Source organism: Cynoglossus semilaevis, chromosome 6 (assembly GCF_000523025.1).
Source record: "Cynoglossus semilaevis isolate Cse_v1.0 chromosome 6, Cse_v1.0, whole genome shotgun sequence".
NCBI lineage: Eukaryota > Metazoa > Chordata > Actinopteri > Pleuronectiformes > Cynoglossidae > Cynoglossus > Cynoglossus semilaevis.
The window spans coordinates 224,416-241,333 of record NC_024312.1 but is presented as its reverse complement, the minus strand read 5'-3'; the positions used below and the strand labels follow the sequence as shown (position 1 = coordinate 241,333).

Below are 16,918 nucleotides of genomic sequence, written 5' to 3'. Positions count from 1 at the left end.
GTGCTCTCACTCTTGTTTGTTTTCCCACTGTGTGCCGGGGGAATTCATTGGATAATGCTGGAGGAGGGCGGGATCATCGGAATGTAAACAGTACTCCAGATGGACCTGACCTCTGCTAATACAAATGAGTCCAGCCCACTCATGACCGCAGGGGACTATAGAGCTTAGAAAATATCACTGCTCTAACCCACCACCAGGTGTCTCTCACAACAACTTCAAAAAGACAACTGTCATTTTGGCTGTTCAATTATTTAAACATTTATTTGTCAATCCTAAAGCAGTGGTTCTTAATTATTTTCTGTCATGCTCCCCCTTGAGGACAGAAATGTTTTCACACACAACCCCGATCCACACCATCGCAAATTGAAATACTATTTAGAACCTGGTAACAACTGTATGAGTTACTGCCACCTAGAGACTGGAGGTTTGTTATCATTCAAGCATTACAGCAGTGGAACATTTATGTCCAGTGTGCCATATTCCAATGGAAGCCCCCTGACGCCCCCCCGGGGGGGAGGAGTACTGATCTAAAGGAACTTTGAGGAACTTTGAGAAGTACTGATCTAAAGGAACAAGTCATTGTTTAACAAAAGTAGAAAGAGAATACTGGCTCTAAAAAGTCAGGACAGGAGCAAGGACTCAAGTAAATAAGGGTACGACCAAATATAACGATACAAAAACGTCAATATTTCTGTCGTAGGCTGTACTACTATGTACTACACAGAAAATCCCTACACCACCAATCAAAAATCTCAGAAATCATTGACTAAAATCTCCGCCTGTTTAGTTGAAGACAACGCTGATATACTGGCAGGAATTGAAGAAAGACACTCACAAAGATCCGATTATCTTTTCTTCTTTTTTTTTTTAGTTTTCATAGCCATCTGCTGTTATTTAAAGACATTTTTTTCTCCCTGATGTGAATACATTTCCACACCTATTTTGATCAAAGAAGGGAAAATTTGTTTCCACATTGTTCTAAAAAAGAAAAAAAAAAAAAGCGGCCTGATAGCAGTTGGTCTAATGTGTCTGCTCTGTGAGCTGCTGATCTGAGGGGCCACTCTGACCAACAGTTCTGGGCTCTTCTGTTACACCTCTGCTTATCCAGGCTCCTTGTTCTTGTTTACAGACTCCGACTGTGGTGTCATGTTCACTGTTACTGCAGCAACACGGAGATTATGTTCACCTCCCCATTCAGGTCTCCACTCTGGTTCCCCCAAGAAAACACTCCTCCTGTCAGCGCAGCCAGTCGACTGAGCAGACACTACAATGCTCATTGTTGGGCAGATCTAAAGGAAGATCAGTGCCCTGCAGCACAGACAAGTCTGGTACTTCAAACAAATAACCAAGAAAAGGGAAAGTTTTTGAGTTTGTTTTTTTTTTTGTTTGGCATGTTTGCAGATGAATGTGTGATATTCGTCACGGCTAAAACAAATTTATTGGTTTTCAATTGTGGCCTAAAATAATTCTAATGCAAAAAACAAAATTTTCAACAGGTGACACATGAATGCAAGGGAAATATACTGCATAATAGTAAAGCTTGTGATGTGCCAAGGTTTACCAACACACTACAGTACGCACAGCCATTAAAGTAGCCCCAAGGGTATCAACCAATACTGATCTATTCAGCCGTTTTCCCACTACAGTACGCACAGCCATTAAAGTAGATATATTCAGCCGTTTTCCCCCAAAACTGAGGTAAACATCTCAGGACCCCACAAGTGATTCCAACATGTGGCCAAACCCAGGCATTGCATCATTGGGTTTTTACTATCGGAGGAAAAACCGATTACGATTCTTACAGATATTACATAATTATCTATCTAGTCTGTTTAGTTTTATGCCAACAATCCAAAAACAAGGAATAAAGAATAACAAAAGGGTCCAGAATGTTCTGCAGAATCACCTGAAAAGTGTTGAATTTCCCAAAGATGCTGGGAATGTTTGGTTTGTTAGAAGTGTTGCATCATAAGACAATGTTCCTCTTCCTCTGACTTTGGTTGGCGTTTTCTTTTTTCTTTTTTAATTTCCAAATAAACAGCGGTTATTTCATGTGGTGCGTACCATCTAGGAGAGGTTTGAAGCTAAATCTGACATTTTGTTTCAGACATCGACAACGTTAACACCAACACTTTGTGGGTTGTTTCCCCGGTCTCTGAGAACTGAAATAAATGATATAAATATTAATCCAAATCTCTTTCCAACAGCCTCATCCGGTGTTGGGAATAAACCCTGGAATATCCAGGTGTAAACTGGAAACAGGGGGAAAAAAAAAAAAATCATGCAAATTCCACCCAGAAGAATTTTTTTATCCAAGGCCGGGACACGATCCTGTCACACTTTTCCTTAAGCTACGCAAATGTTGCCAACAGTGGATCAGATTAAATCAGACAGCAGGCGGTACGATCTTTCCAGCCATGTCAGACCTAAAAATACACAGCAGCCAAAATAAATAAATAAATAAATAAATCAAAGCCAATACGGTCAATACAGCAGCAGCTCCATGACCCTCTGCAGTCGGACTCTAAATTTGTCACAGCCCAGATCAGAGAGGAAGACTGCTGCTGCTGCTGCTGCTGCTGCTGCTAATGCTGCTGCTGCTGCTGCTGCTGCTGTCTAGCCATGTGGCAAACCCCGAGAATGTTGCTAAGATTTTCAACAACTGTTGGAACATTGCTCGGGCGACACGGCCACAGACCGAGTGGAACCACGACAACGGCTGAGATGAAGGCCACGAGTCTGAGCCGGAGCCAAGAACTGTACATACATGACAGAAGGAGGAGGAGGAGGAGGAGGAGGAAGAGGAGGAGAACACGGTGCCTGACGCTCCATTAGAACCAGTGGAAAATCATATCACATCACTGCAGATACAAGAAGTGCTGCAGAATTCTAGAACACTGGTCCAGTTACTTAACATCAGGAGGAGGATGTTGGTTCTAACCTACATGTAATTAGATACTATATCAAATCCCATTATAATAATAATATAATTAATATTTATATAATATGATATAATATAAATATAAGTTTTGCTCTTCTCTTGTAATTTTTCTATTATTTTTAATTATTTATTTTTTTCTTTCCATTTATCGTAAGTGAATACATTTTATATTCAAGCATCTTATTTAAATTTATTTTTTGTTAAAATCAAAATAATTTGAAACAAATGTCCTGAGATTTCAGTTGCTTTGGTGAATTTTAACCGACTCATTTTGATTAAGTGAAACTGTAATGCGATCATTTGATTCAGTAGAAATTAGGGTCAGTTTTGGCCAAATGTAGTTAAAACATAAAAAAATATATATGTTGATAAGAACTCACTCACCAAATCCAATCGAAGGTCACGGTCCTGGCAGCACCACGAAGACTAAAACAAACGAAGAAAAGAAGAAACTCAGTGAGGAACAGGTGACAGGAAGTGGACACAGGTGGAACTAACGAGGGCGGGGGAACGTAATCAACCAGGAGACAGGAAGTAAAAATGGGAACATGAGAAATTCTGCTACATAATAAAACAGAAGTGCAACAGGAATTAGGAAAATTTGGAAATTGAAAACAGAAGTAGGTTTTTTTATGTTGTTGTTGTTTTTCAATACTTTCCCTATTTGTATAAATATAAAAATAAATATTATTATTTTAGTAATAATGAATAATGATAATATGAACATATATAATAAATATTATTTTAGTAATAATGAATTGGACTGTATGCTAATATGAACAAAAAAAAACATCCATTTAGAATAAAAACGATCTCCAGTCCCCATTATTATTTTTCAAATCATCAAAATGACATCCCAGACTTTGGGAACAGGTTTTCTCGGGTCATTATCCCAGAACTGAATCCTTTGTGAATTCCTGGTCACTGCTGGTCAAACTGATTCCGCTCCAGTTCTCACTGTAAACAAATCTGCTCACATTTATTTTCCAGTCTCTCTAGTGGAGGATGACAGGACGTTGGGTGTGAGTCTGTAGAATTATGCAGTGGGACAGAGCCAGGTCATGTGACCGATGTCGTCTTTGACCAAGTCTGAATTCACCGAGCTGCCGGTTCATGCTGTGAAGCCGGTTGGTCAGTGTAGTTTCTGACCATCTGTTACTACAGTAATAAATCCAACATGGATTTCTGTGCGTGTGCAGTTACAAGAACAGACAACGATTGTTGCCGCGTGAGCTCCGTGTTGACTGTACGTCCGACGGCAGCAGTAAAACTTCACACCTTTGAAATCTATGAATCATCAGTGATGTGTGGGCGGGTGAAGAGGCCGTGTGTCACAGGACCTGGTCAGATGTTCATTCAAACCACTTTAGAACTCAAATATCAAAAGTACAGTCATTTTATTCTAAAGATCTTTCAAACGTCCCGAGGCGATAGAGACAAACAGTCACAGCTGGAGCTGCGTGATACCAGAGATAAATCACAGGTCGCCCTTTAATCTGACTCTACAGCCTTTTAAACAGCCGCTGACCAACCAACGCCGGGGATGAAGACCAGTCACCACTCGGAGAAAAGCGGGGTTTTACCAAAGATCTACAGGAGACAATAGCTGAAAGTGATCTCCTCTGGAGTCGGTGACGATCCAGGCCTGCAGCTCATCACTCAGAGCGTCAGGCCTTTTGTCTACGGCAGCCTGCAGGCTCACTCTGATGGAGTTTCAGTGAGAATCAAAGCTCAGAGTTCTACCAGGGGACACGGGGACGGATCTGCCTTTGGTCTTCGCTGGGAGATCTTTGGAAAAGGCACAGATTTAGTTACGCAGATCAAACGGCGAACTGTTTCTGTTTGAAAGCACAAACACGCGTACGAATGCCTGTTACTTAGCATCTGATTCCACGCCACGGGTCTGGGCATTTAATAACGTCGTAGCACCCCGATAAGTATGTGTATTAATGACATATATATATATATATATGTTTTTATAGTTTTAATAAAGGATGGCATTTGTTTTTGTGTCTTTGTACATAATTGATCACAAGGTAGCTGTGGATTAACCATGATTAATTGTGATCAAATCAATAACAATGAATCACGATTAATTGAGATACATTCAAAATGTCTTAAATATCACAAAAATGCTAAATTCATATGTATGGAAAACCCAGGGATTGCGTTTCGCCAAATGGTGTGTTCGTTGAAAATAGTTTTGGGGAAAAATGACTGTATATAGAAAGTGAAAGTCACTAGATGGCAGCATTGCAGCTCATTTTATTAATCTATTTTAATAATTATATATATATATAATAAACAGATAAACAAATAAATATTACCAGGCCTATATCGGTATTTGTTGATATCGGAAATGGAAATTAAGTGTTTGGAAAATATCGGCATATTCCTAATATAAAACTAAATATATATATATATATATATATATATCATTGACAGACACACCCAGACCCCGGTGTACACACACCACCCACACACACCACCCACACACATACACCTCCGTATCAAAGAGCCCTTCTTGAAGCTTTGCATAGCAAACAGGTGCTGGATTAAATCAGCAGGGCAGAGACAAAAGCTCAGTGTCTGTTACTTGGCCCTGAACCACAGCAGAGGAGTCACAGTCTGAAAGGATGAAACCAGGCTCATGTTTAAAAGCCAGCAGAGTTGAAAGGCACGTGTGAAGGCCAAAATAAAGACTAATTAATCCATTATCTACCCGCTGACTGTGGGCCAACTGACTCAGACCCACTCCGGTTAAAAAAGAAAAAAGGTTATTTCCAATGACTGCTGCAGCGAGGTGTTGATTACAACATCAGATTAGCACAGATGATGGCTGTATAAACACTGGGAGGACAAAAATGGGTTGTTGTTTTTTTTTTTTTTTAAGGAACTTCTGGGTTTATCGTACATATCATTAACTTTATGGCTAACTTTTCCTTTTTCCTTAAACTAACCTTTAGCTTATTTGAATGTTGACTGGCTTCTTTTTGTTTGTCTGTATTTTCTTTCATTTCTGGGCTAGCTTAATATTTAGCTTATTTGAATGTTGACTGGCTTCCTTTTGTTTGTCTGCATTTTCTTTAATTTCTGGGCTAGCCTAATATTAGCTAACAATTTGATTACATGACCATGACCTACATGGTCATGTAATCAAATTTTTAGGTAATATCGTGACTAATTTCAAGTTATCTCATAAAGCTGGCCGCGACGATTGTTAATGTGCTAACTATAAAATCTAAAATATGGATAAAAAAAATAAAAACTCCACCTGTAGATAAGGGTCTGGAAATGAAGTTTAAATTCCAGACCTGTCGTCGGGTTTTAGTGCTTGGAGTAAACACAGTCGGGGTTTTTTTTTTTTACAACTTTGTTTTTCTGATTCACTGTTGTGATTTATTCCTGAGCTGGAGGAAACGTCTCTACGGTGTGATGGTAAATATTGCCTCGAGCCTTTGAAGGAAACCAAAAGAGAAAACCAACAACAGAGTCACGGTCGGGACATGTCTGCACCTGCGCAGCTGCACGACTAATACTGCAGGTCTGCGTTGACAACACAGTGTACTGTACACTTAGGAACGGGGCCCCAACAGCTGAGAACTGGAGAAGCACTCAGTGAAAATACACAATAATTTCTACTATTTTTTTTTTTGTGCCAAATGATTTTCTGTCAAGGTCACTGTCATCCTGAGAGCAGACATTCAGACTGGTGCGTCTGCTTCCTCCTCCCCTGCCTCCTGTCATCACTGTCCTCTGTGTGTGTCAAGGCCTCACTCAACTCATCGATCAACAGAACAACAGACATTTTCTGGGAGTCCTAAAATCTACAGGAGTTTGTTTGAATGTTTCAGACCTCAAGATCTGATCTTGTAATTGTACACACAAAAACAAACAATAAACAAGGCAGCCAGAGAATAACAACAACAACAACAACGTCAAATTATTAGTAGCAATCTAACTAAAAGAGACATGGAGGCAGATCATTCCCAAAAGCTTCAAATTAAATCATCATCTCTTCATAATTACACCATATAGCCGTGTAGTTCCCCTGCTGCCCCTTGTGGAGAATGTTGAGTTGTTTCAAAGTAGCCAAAACAGTACAGCTAACAGCTTAATATGCTGATGTTTTACTAAAAATAATGAAGTTAAAATGATGTTAGCTTAAAATAGCTATAAGTTGGCCAAGTTGGTTATTCAAGAGTTGTGATGTTCCACCACTGCCCCTAGTGGAAAGTGTGTCCCTTTATATCGTTAACAGGTAGCAATAAGGTAATTGGAATCATGCTTTACGAAATTGTGCCAAAACACAAAATACTGTAAAAGTAAGCGAATCACTCACCAAAAAGCGTTTCTTATATTCCAATTAGCCCAGGGACGCCAAAACTCCAGCGAGAAAACCTAAAAGTAAACCAAAAGTAGCGTGTAAGCTTATACGTAAGAGTGTTAGCTTGTATGCTAAACAGACAAATGAGGATCTCAGCAATTTAGCTAAAGTGGGGAGTCCTAAATATAAGTTATAAAAGCTAAAAAAAAATAAATGTAGCAACAGTTAGCACAGTTACAATTTAGCCGAAACGCTCTGCTAAAACATTTATCAGACTCCCTACAAGCCGTCAGTTTATACTGCAGGCAGATTACACAGCAGACTGCAGTGACAGATGTCATATATTGATGGATAGGGTTCCCCCTAGTGGTCTCCTGAACTCACCTCCTGTCAACCATCTGCAGTTTTTTCCTCGTCAAACCAGCAGATTGGCGGCTTCCTGTTTTTGTTTAAGAATTTATGAAAGCTCAGTGGCTCCTGGGTAATTTGTCAGAAGAGCACAGTGAAACACACAGAAAAGTGAAGTGTTATTAAGCTCTGAAATCGGACAACTGGCTTTCCCTGACGGCAGAGAAGAGACCGGATGTTAGCTTCAGCTAGTCATCTCCTTGCTTTGTTTAGCTATTGTTGGCTAACTCTTTTTTAGCTTTTTCATTTAGCCCCCCGCCCCCCGTCTCTTTCTTATTTATTTATTTTTTCAAATAAATAAATGTAATTATTGGAACGTATTTTACTCACTGTAAGATATCACTGTCTTATTATTATTTCACCTATTATTTTACAATTAGCGATTGTAACAGTTTTGTTTGAGTTTGTTGACTGCTTTGTTTGTTTGTTTAATTTATTTTAACCTGTCTTTTGTTTTTGACTACTTTTTTGTTTGTTTGCTTAAGTTGATTTTAGCTAAAAAAATATATTTTCATTTTTTTCAGACCAACCGTGTGAGTTGATGAACTGGTTAATATGTCGATGACCTGTTGATGAAGTAACTAAACTCTGGTTCTTCATTAAATGTCGCTCAAAACCCTTCCGACCAGCAGATGGCAGAGCAACACTGCCATCTACTGTAACATTTGGGGGAAAACGTCTGAGTCCAAGTATTACTGCTAAACAGCAAAAAAAGAAGAAAAATCAATTAGTTGGTTGAAATAAAAACCTTCTGATGAAGGTATTTTACACTCACACTATAAGCCACGTGGAAAAAGTCTATGTTTTTAAAATGTATCATTTATTTTAGGAAAGAAATGAAACAATCATTTTACTTTAATCATTTCCCTTTTGAATAGCAGAATGGCAGTGATGCTGCAGGACCCCCTCCCTCCCTCCAAACAACACCCCCTCTTTTACCCTAACATAAAGAGCAGATCAGAGAGAAACAAATGTTCTTTTTTTTTCAGGGGATGTGTGTGTTTTATTTTCATGTTTCCAGCCTTTCACAGACCTCATCTATCTTCCATCTCCTCTCAGCACAACAGCACCGAGGAGAGGAATGGAAACAAACACATTATTCCTGCCTGGAAACAGGAATAATCTGCTGGCTTTGAAGAGATGGAAGGTTCAATTCCATTCCATTCGTATGATGACACAGAAAGAAAAAAAAAGAGGGGGAGGGGGGAATCATGTTTATCCCACTATCCATCCATCCAAACATCCGTCTATCTGGCCATCCATCTGTCTCCAAATCCATCTTGTTTTCTTGGCCTAATTTGCCTGTTATTAAAAAAAGACTAACTGAATCAAGTGACACCTACAATCAGCCAAAAACTCAAAACGACATCTAGAACTGATAACAATACAAATTATTCAAAAATACAGCATAATCATTACAAATATAAAAAGCCACATTTAACCCAAAGTTAGCCTTCAGTTGGACAATAGCCCAAAGTTAGCTTTAGCATCTCATGCTAATGACGTGACTCTATTTTAAGGCTGTTGAAAAGACTGTTGTAAAAAACCAAAACAAACAATTTTAGCTAAGCAGCAGACGGAGATGCTGGTCTGACATCAGCCCTTGTGGATGCCAAATATTTTTTTTTATTATTATTAAAAAAAAATCATGAGTAGTGACACTCACATCTCCAGCTCTTCACAAAATCATAGATGAGAGAGATTTTAAGACACGAGTCCTGCCCGGAGACAGGAATAACACGACGGCTTTGAAGAGTAACAAAAATGTTTGCTAAAATCACCGAGCATTTTAACATGAATTAACCATGAGGTTTTTATGACTATTTTTATTACATCCTTATTACACAAACAGCACTGGAGTACAGCTACTCTCCATTAGCGTATTCTTTAGGACAATATACTTCACTTTCTCCCTGTTTCTGCAGATCTATGTATAAAAACAAGTGAAGAAGGGGAAGAAGAACTGAGTGTTTTCTGTCTTCCTCTCTCAGTGGGTGAGAGCTGCAGCTCTGTCATGTTCAACCATTGCTCTCTCTCTCTCTCTCTCTCTTTTAATGTGAATCCTGGGTGAATAGCGCCTCTATGAGGAGGCAGCGCCTGAGCTGAGGAGCAATGGAAGGAATCCATAATAACACATGATGCAGCAACGCTGCCACAGGAGGAGAAGTAATGGAACTACACGACCGCTTCATCATCGGTTTCCTTCATAAACTACTCACTCATGTCGCGACGCCGTCCAAAACCACGGCCTGGGGGGCAATCGTTGCACTTTTGATGTGTCTGTGTGGCCTGAAGCTAATTTATTAACATTATTCTTAATCAGCAGCAACAGGTTTGATCATGTGTTACTGCATTAATCGCAACAGGTTTGATCGTGTGTTACTGCACATGGTGGCTGTGGAGTTTAAGAGTTGAATTAATTTTATAATAATATTTTGGTCAAATTTTAGCTAAAAGTTAACAGAATAGAGACATGTGCATTAACTATCATCTAAAAGAAAACTAAATGTTTGATTATGATTGCTATTAAAAATTAAATCATCCTAAGGATAATTACCTCGGTGATAGCCGAGAAGAGCTAGCCGAGCTAGCCGTAAATACAACCATATGAGCTAGAACTTTTCCCCGATAATGAAAACCTCGATAACGCGATGCCTTGTGTTTTTTTCCAGTGATGTGTGCCCTGAAAATAGTTTTGGGGATAAACGGCTGTATATTAACGTGAAAGTCACTAGATGGCAGCATTGCAGCTCATTTAATTAATCTCATACTCATACAGCGGTTTGTTCAGATAAATAAATAAATATTACCAGGCCTATATCAGTATCGGTTGATAGTGATCGCAATCTGTAATTTTAATTTTCTTAATTTTCTTAATCTTACGGTTACAGTCGGTGAGTTTGGAGCAAAAATGGTCAGAACATTGCGGGGGGGGGGGGGGGGGGGGGGGGGGGGGGGGTCACAGGTACCAATCTGAGTATTGTGAATATTCTGAGTTTTGGTTTGGTGCTGCGCCGGTACAGTCGCTCCCAGGCTCCTGTGTAAATCTGTTCAGTCGGCTGCATCGTTGCCGTGGTAAAGCCACAGAGGTTCAGTGTTTTCAATTACAGATTGTATTAGTGATAGCTGCTCTCAGGTCCTCCGTGGTGACATCACTGGTTACCAGTTGACTGAGGTAGAGTCCTGTACACAGGACACACACTCTGAGTGCAGGGTGTGTGTCCATACTGTAACGATAGGACGTATGACTGGAGTTCAACCACAGGAGTCACCAATCATGTTGGTCGACGCCTTGGGGGTCGGATATTCAAATGAAAGGTTTATTTTTGAATAAACCAATCACAATTCGGATTGGACCGTTTCAGCTGGCCAGGGTTTGGCCCTGTTTGTCCACTTCCTGTTTCCTGTCATGAAGCAGGAAGTAGTAACAGCTTCCTGGTTCATGATCTAATCTACATGAGGGTGTATCAGGTGTCTGGTCAGCTCCAATCACGTCATCACGATGGTCTTCACTCACTGGACAGAACCCCTGACCTCAGAGGTCAAACTGAACCGTACGACATCCAGAGCGACGCCACGGAGTCGGAGACTTTTCCATCTTATCTTTCTTTCCTACCTCCTCATTCTCCGCCTTGAATTTATTTCCACTGAAATGTTTCTGTCTTCAACAGCTTTCCTCCCCTTTTTTTATCTCTCTGCTTTATGCTCCTATTTCTCTGTATCTTTCCTGCCTCCCCCCTCCACCTCCCTCTCCTCCCCTTGACTGTCCTTCTTTCTCCGTCCTCTTTTTTTTTTTCCTCCCTTTTCCTTTGGCTGCTTTCCATTCTGTTTTCTTTCATTGTTTTTCTTTTCTTTCTCGCCCAGGGAGCCTAGTTTTTCTCTCCCCCCCTCCCTCCCTCCCTCCCTCCTCCCCCTCTGTCTCTCTTCCTCTATTCAGGTTTTTCTCTATTCTCTTTTCTGAATAGTTGTGGTACTTTAAGGGGAAGGAAGGGGGAGACGAGGGGAGGGAAGTAGAGAGAGGTTAGTTTCAGTCAGTCAGAGCTGCAGAACAAAACTTCCTCCCACACCACAGGCAGTGTCTCCGGGAATGAGTGTGTCACCGACTCCACGACCCCCCCGTCCCCCGTCCCCCCCTCTGATGAGCACCACCGTGGAGGACAACCCTACAGTCAGTTGGTCCAGGTCCAGGAGACGTGAACCTCGTCCTCTGGGAGACGTCGTTCCACTGCGGTGGTGACACATGACGGTGTGTTTAAGACCATCACCACTCTGTATGTGTGTGTGTGTAAATGAGATTATCTCCCAACTGGGGGTACGTGGGGGGTGAGTGGGGGAGTGGGGGGGGCATCTGTGCTTCACAGGAACATCTTCATCATGGCAGGGACATGACAGCGTACCTTACAGGAGGGAGCCCCACGTGGAGGAGGAGCAGCTTCACTCTCAGAGGCTTTAACCTCAGATAAGCAGCTGAGTGTCCCGTACTAAATGTAAACCTGAAGCTCATGTAGAGACCGGGACAGAGTGACCCCAAAAGAGGGTCAGAAAAAAAACACAAAAAACTTCACTAGGTTTAAAGTTGCACAGGTCAAAGGTCAGATGTGATGACATCAAACTAAAAAAAATAAAAAAGAATCAAGACAAAATTATAAAGAGTCAAGAAAAAGTATTTTTCTACTTCTTTTGCGCTGATACACATTTTTAACCAAATTAAATGCATTTAGTACAGATTTGCCCCGGGGCAAATGTTAGGCCTCGTGGCAAATAACAACCTCCAAAAGTCGAGTCTGGTCCAAGTCCAGCCAAGTCTAGTCTTTTTCTAGTCCAGTCCGGTCACCCTTGGACTGCTCTTTTCTGGAGATAACATTTAGGGTCGTTTCCATGTTTTGAAATCGAGGGAAGAATTCTCGCTCTGGTGCGTCTGTGTTTTCAGGTCTTTGTCTCTCAGTGTTGAGGCCATGAACAGGAGAAAAGTTTATTTATTTCTTTATTCACAGATGTTTAACAAATGTTGTGAACCTGACTGATGAGGTCACTGCTGAGTCATTTTTCACATTCATTTATTCAGAAAATTGACCAAAATACATTTTTAAAAATCAGCATTTTTAATCAAAGTTTTTTAAATTTTTTTTTTCCCCCAGTCCCAGAAATGTGATCATTTTAGCAAAGATTTCGCCGGAGGCCTTGTAGTTCACACACTCTGTTTGTTTGTTTAATCCGATACACATTTTAATTTGAACTAACTTTAACTAACCACGGTCCTGGCTGTGACCGTGGAGCCACAGTTCAACGTCTAATGAAAATCTGCACCAATTCTAAATTACAGGCAGAGTTTTGATGAATTTTTCTGCCATTTTATTTGCTTTTTTAAACAGAGGAGGAGAACAATGGAGCTCTGTCAATGGGCTCTTAATATTTCTCTTTTTTCAAAAAAAAAAAAAAAAAACCCAAAGCTGAGCTCAAAAGCAAGACAAAAACCACAGCAGCCAGTTAATCTGAGGATATCATGACAGAAATCATTCCTCTTTCTGTTTGATTGTATAAAAAAGGACTCCAGCCTCCTGCACCTAGGCTTTCTATCTGTCTATCTCTCTCACTCTCTCTCTCTCACACACACACACATTCTGCCCAAGACAATTTAATGCAGGACTCAATGGCATTGAATGTGGAGTCGGATAAATTGGAAATGATTAAAAATGCAGAATTGACGAAGGAAAGGGGAGGAGGAACGCGATAAAACTTTCTCCTTTTCTTTTCTCTTTTCTCCGTCTATAAGTACGAACCAAAAAAGCAGCATGATGGAATGGCAGGCTTGAAGGGGAGAGAAAGGTGAAAGACAGATGAAAGTGAAGAGAGATAAAAGCGGCGAGTGAGGAGGGTGCGGGATAAAGCAGGAGGAAGGGAGGCAGAGATGAAAGCAAAATGAGAAAGATAAGAACAGAGTGAGTGAGAGGGAGAGAGAGGGAGAGGGAGAGGGAGAGGGAGAGGGAGAGAGAGAGAGAGGAAACGGAGGAAGAGATAGATAGTGTACGGAGCGGAGAGAGAGGTAACCATGGAAACAGGAGGAAGGTACAAAAGAAGAGATAGACAAAAGGGTTTTGATTTGAAAGAATGAAACTTGGGAGGAGAGGAAGAAGAAGATGAAGGAGGAGGAGGAGGAGGAGGAGGAGGGAAAAGGGTGAGAAGGAGGGGAGGCAAAAAATAAAATAAATAAAATAAAAAAAAAGTCATTCCGACTGAATTGTGTCACCGGCAGCTGGAGTAATCATCACCTGAGCAGCAGGGCCCTAACCGTAGATCCTTATTTCTACATCAGGCACTCCAGAGACCCCTAGTGTTAATAGGCTGCGGCGGTTCATCGTGGCCCCTCACCCCGACTCGGTCCGGGGGCCGGCCCTGGATGAAGGACACGGTCGGGAATCCTGAAATGCACTGAGTCAGTCAGTCAGTCAGTCAGTCAGTCAGTCAGTCAGTCAGTCAGTCAGTCAGTCGGCACATACTGTGTAGTACTGGCACAGTACAGTATATATTTCATAAGTGAATACTTTTCCGTGACATCACACCAGTGTACGAGCACAGAAACAGGGTCGAGTAGATACCCCTCTCTCTCCCTCTCTCTCCCTCTCTCTCTACCTCTCTCTCTCTCTTTCTTCTCCACCTTTTACTGCAATGAAAAACTGCATTCCTGATAAGGAGATATGAGTTCCACGCGCGGCCCCTCCGTCGTGTTTGTTGTGCAGACTTATTGAATGAACTTGAGGTGCATGTTGAGTCTCTGGAGCCGTGCACGTTAGGAAACATATTTGTCTGCTGCACATGAAGAGTTGTGGACAGACAAACAGAAAAAGAAAATATTCTTTTTTTTTTATTCTTTATTTTGTTTTATTCTGTGGATTTTTGTTGAAGTCTCCGGTGACTGCTCTCCTCTCCTCTCCCCCCTCTCTTCCTCCCTTCCCCCTCTCTTGTTTTTCACTGTCTTTTTTCTTTCGTCCTCTGCCTCTGTTTCTCTCCCTCCCTCCTTTTCTTGATCTCCCATGCCCCCTCTGTCTCTCTTCTCTCCTCTTTTTCCTTCCATAGCTCCGTCTCCTTCCCTCCCTCGCCCCCCCCCCCCCCCCCCCCCCCCCCCCCCCCCCTCCCTTTCTGCCCCCCTTGGGCTGAATTCCTTCCTTCCACCCTTCCACCCTCCCACCCTTCCACCCTCTGTTCCTTTTATATCCTTCGTGCTGAATGCTCTTCTCCTCTCCTCTCCTCCCTCAACTCTGTCTTTTTTCTCCTTTATATTCACTCCTCTCTCTCTCTCTCTCTCTCTGTTTTTTTTTCTTCTCTCCCCACACTCCTTTCTCCAATGTTGTCTCTAAGCAGAGCTCCGACTTCATACAGCAGCTAATATTCCGTCTGTCTCTCCATTTAAAGCCCTCTCTTAACAAAATGAGGATCTTTTATTCAGGCCTGTATTTTTTTCCCCCCGTTTTCTTTTGACCGTCTCTGTCAGACAACAATGAAAGGAACTGTGTTGAATCAGAAATGCACAAAAAAAAAACAAAAAAAAAAACACACACCCAAAGATCTGCTGCAGCCTCTGTTTAAAGTTGCAGGTGATTCCACTCCCTCCACAGTTACATCCTGATGTTAATTATACAGGTCTCACCTTTAGTGTTGCAGCTCCTGTGAGGGAGTCACGTGGTGACGCGGAGCCAACGTTCAGACTCCTGCCTTTTGTTTTTCACTCCTGTCTGTCTCCTCTCGCTGACCCTGGATGAAAGGAGTCGGAGGCGTGAGACCAGGGTGTGGCGCCTCCTCTACACTCCCCACATCTTGATTCCATCTTTTCCCCTTTTCAGCTGCTGCGTTCAGGAGCTGCCCAGCAGATCGCCGGCCTCCACCTCACCCTCGTCGACCGTTACGGCGTCCGTCCTGACGTCCGTGTCCACCAATCCTCTCCGGGGAGACTAATAGAGATAGTCTCTGAATTTGACACATCAGTGACCGACACCAGACACACATTTAGTGGCCACTCAAGAGAATACAGTCTTTGGGGATCGCTTAACACTCAACATGGGAATCGAACCTGAAACCTTCACTTAAAACCCGATCTCTAACCACTGGTCCACAGACCGTCCCTGCAGCATTGAACCAGTGAAACACATCGATGATTGACACCAGACAAGCACGAATAGTGATGTTTCGTCAACGCAGCACAAGGGATTCGAACCTGCAACCTTCTTATTACAACCCAATTCTCAAACCACTCAGACCACACCCACAAGGGCACAGCCCGCCACAAAGCATTTAACCAATGAAACACCCCAGTGATTGACACTCGCAAAGATGAAAAGACATGCTTGCCCAGCACACAACCTAGGATTTGAACCAGCAACCTTCCCTCAGTCTTTAACACCAATGGACCAGACACTTCCTGGATGTATTTTATTTGTGATTTTTATTTTATTGTTTATTTCTTTAAGGATGTCGTCATAGCTGTGCTTACATGGCGCCCCCTTGTGGCCATACATAATATGTTTTTTTTCTTAATTTATCAAGTGCTTCAGAATAAGTCGCAGGAGCAGCAAAACTGTTCAAAAAGTTAAAGTTTGCCCTGTAGTTTAAAAAATTGGGGCTAGCCTATTTAAGCAACTACCGCAAAAAAACAAACAAACGAAAAAAAAAAACGCACGTAAGGCGACCTCCGTCTCATCTGCAGTTCTTAAATGCGTGCTGAGTGATTGTCTTTGCTGAAGCTTCTAGAAAGCCTGCTGTGTGTGTGTGTGTGTGTGTGTGTGTGTGTGTGTAAAGGCCTAATTACAGCAGCCAATCACGGCCCAGACTGACTATTATATCAGCAAACTGAGCAGAGGTGAGACTGGAAATAACAGAAGGTGTGTGGGCTCACACAGGTCTGACCGAGTGGACGCAGCGGCAGCAACAGCGCCACCTGGACACAAACTCGACCCTAACTTCCTCTCACTTCTTTCTGATCAGCATTTAAAAAAAATGAGGGAAAGAATAAAAAAACCATCTTCACACGGCTGCTGCAGATCCTGCAGTTCACCTGACAGTGGACGGATGTTGAATTACAGCCATCAGCCGGGGTGTGTGTGTGTGTGTGTGTGTGTGTGTGTGTGTGTGTGAAAAGCCAACTTCTAGATTGTACTTCTTCACTGTACTTTGCCCCAACAGATAAAAACACACAGAGAGAGAGAGATTCAGTTCCTCAGGATTTTATGATCCATTGAGTTCCTTTTCTC

At 41.8% G+C, this 16,918-nt stretch overlaps 1 protein-coding gene across 4 annotated transcripts in view; it reads right to left on the bottom strand.

Annotated features, from left to right (window-relative positions):
• The window catches only part of sema4ba (sema domain, immunoglobulin domain (Ig), transmembrane domain (TM) and short cytoplasmic domain, (semaphorin) 4Ba), a 63,729-nt gene extending 55,826 nt beyond the window's left edge, over positions 1–7,903 (bottom strand). For 3 of the 4 annotated variants that reach the window (XM_008310995.3, XM_025056580.1, XM_017032891.2), the window contains exons 1-3: positions 7,653–7,903; positions 7,284–7,342; positions 3,326–3,367 (exon numbers count right to left, since the gene is read on the bottom strand). The gene's annotated coding sequence lies outside the window, so the exon portion shown is untranslated. Of the gene's footprint in view, positions 1–3,325; positions 3,368–7,283; positions 7,572–7,652 lie in introns of those variants that run through there. The other variant, XM_025056579.1, reaches the window with a different exon arrangement.
• Between the last annotated feature and the right edge of the window lie 9,015 nt (positions 7,904–16,918).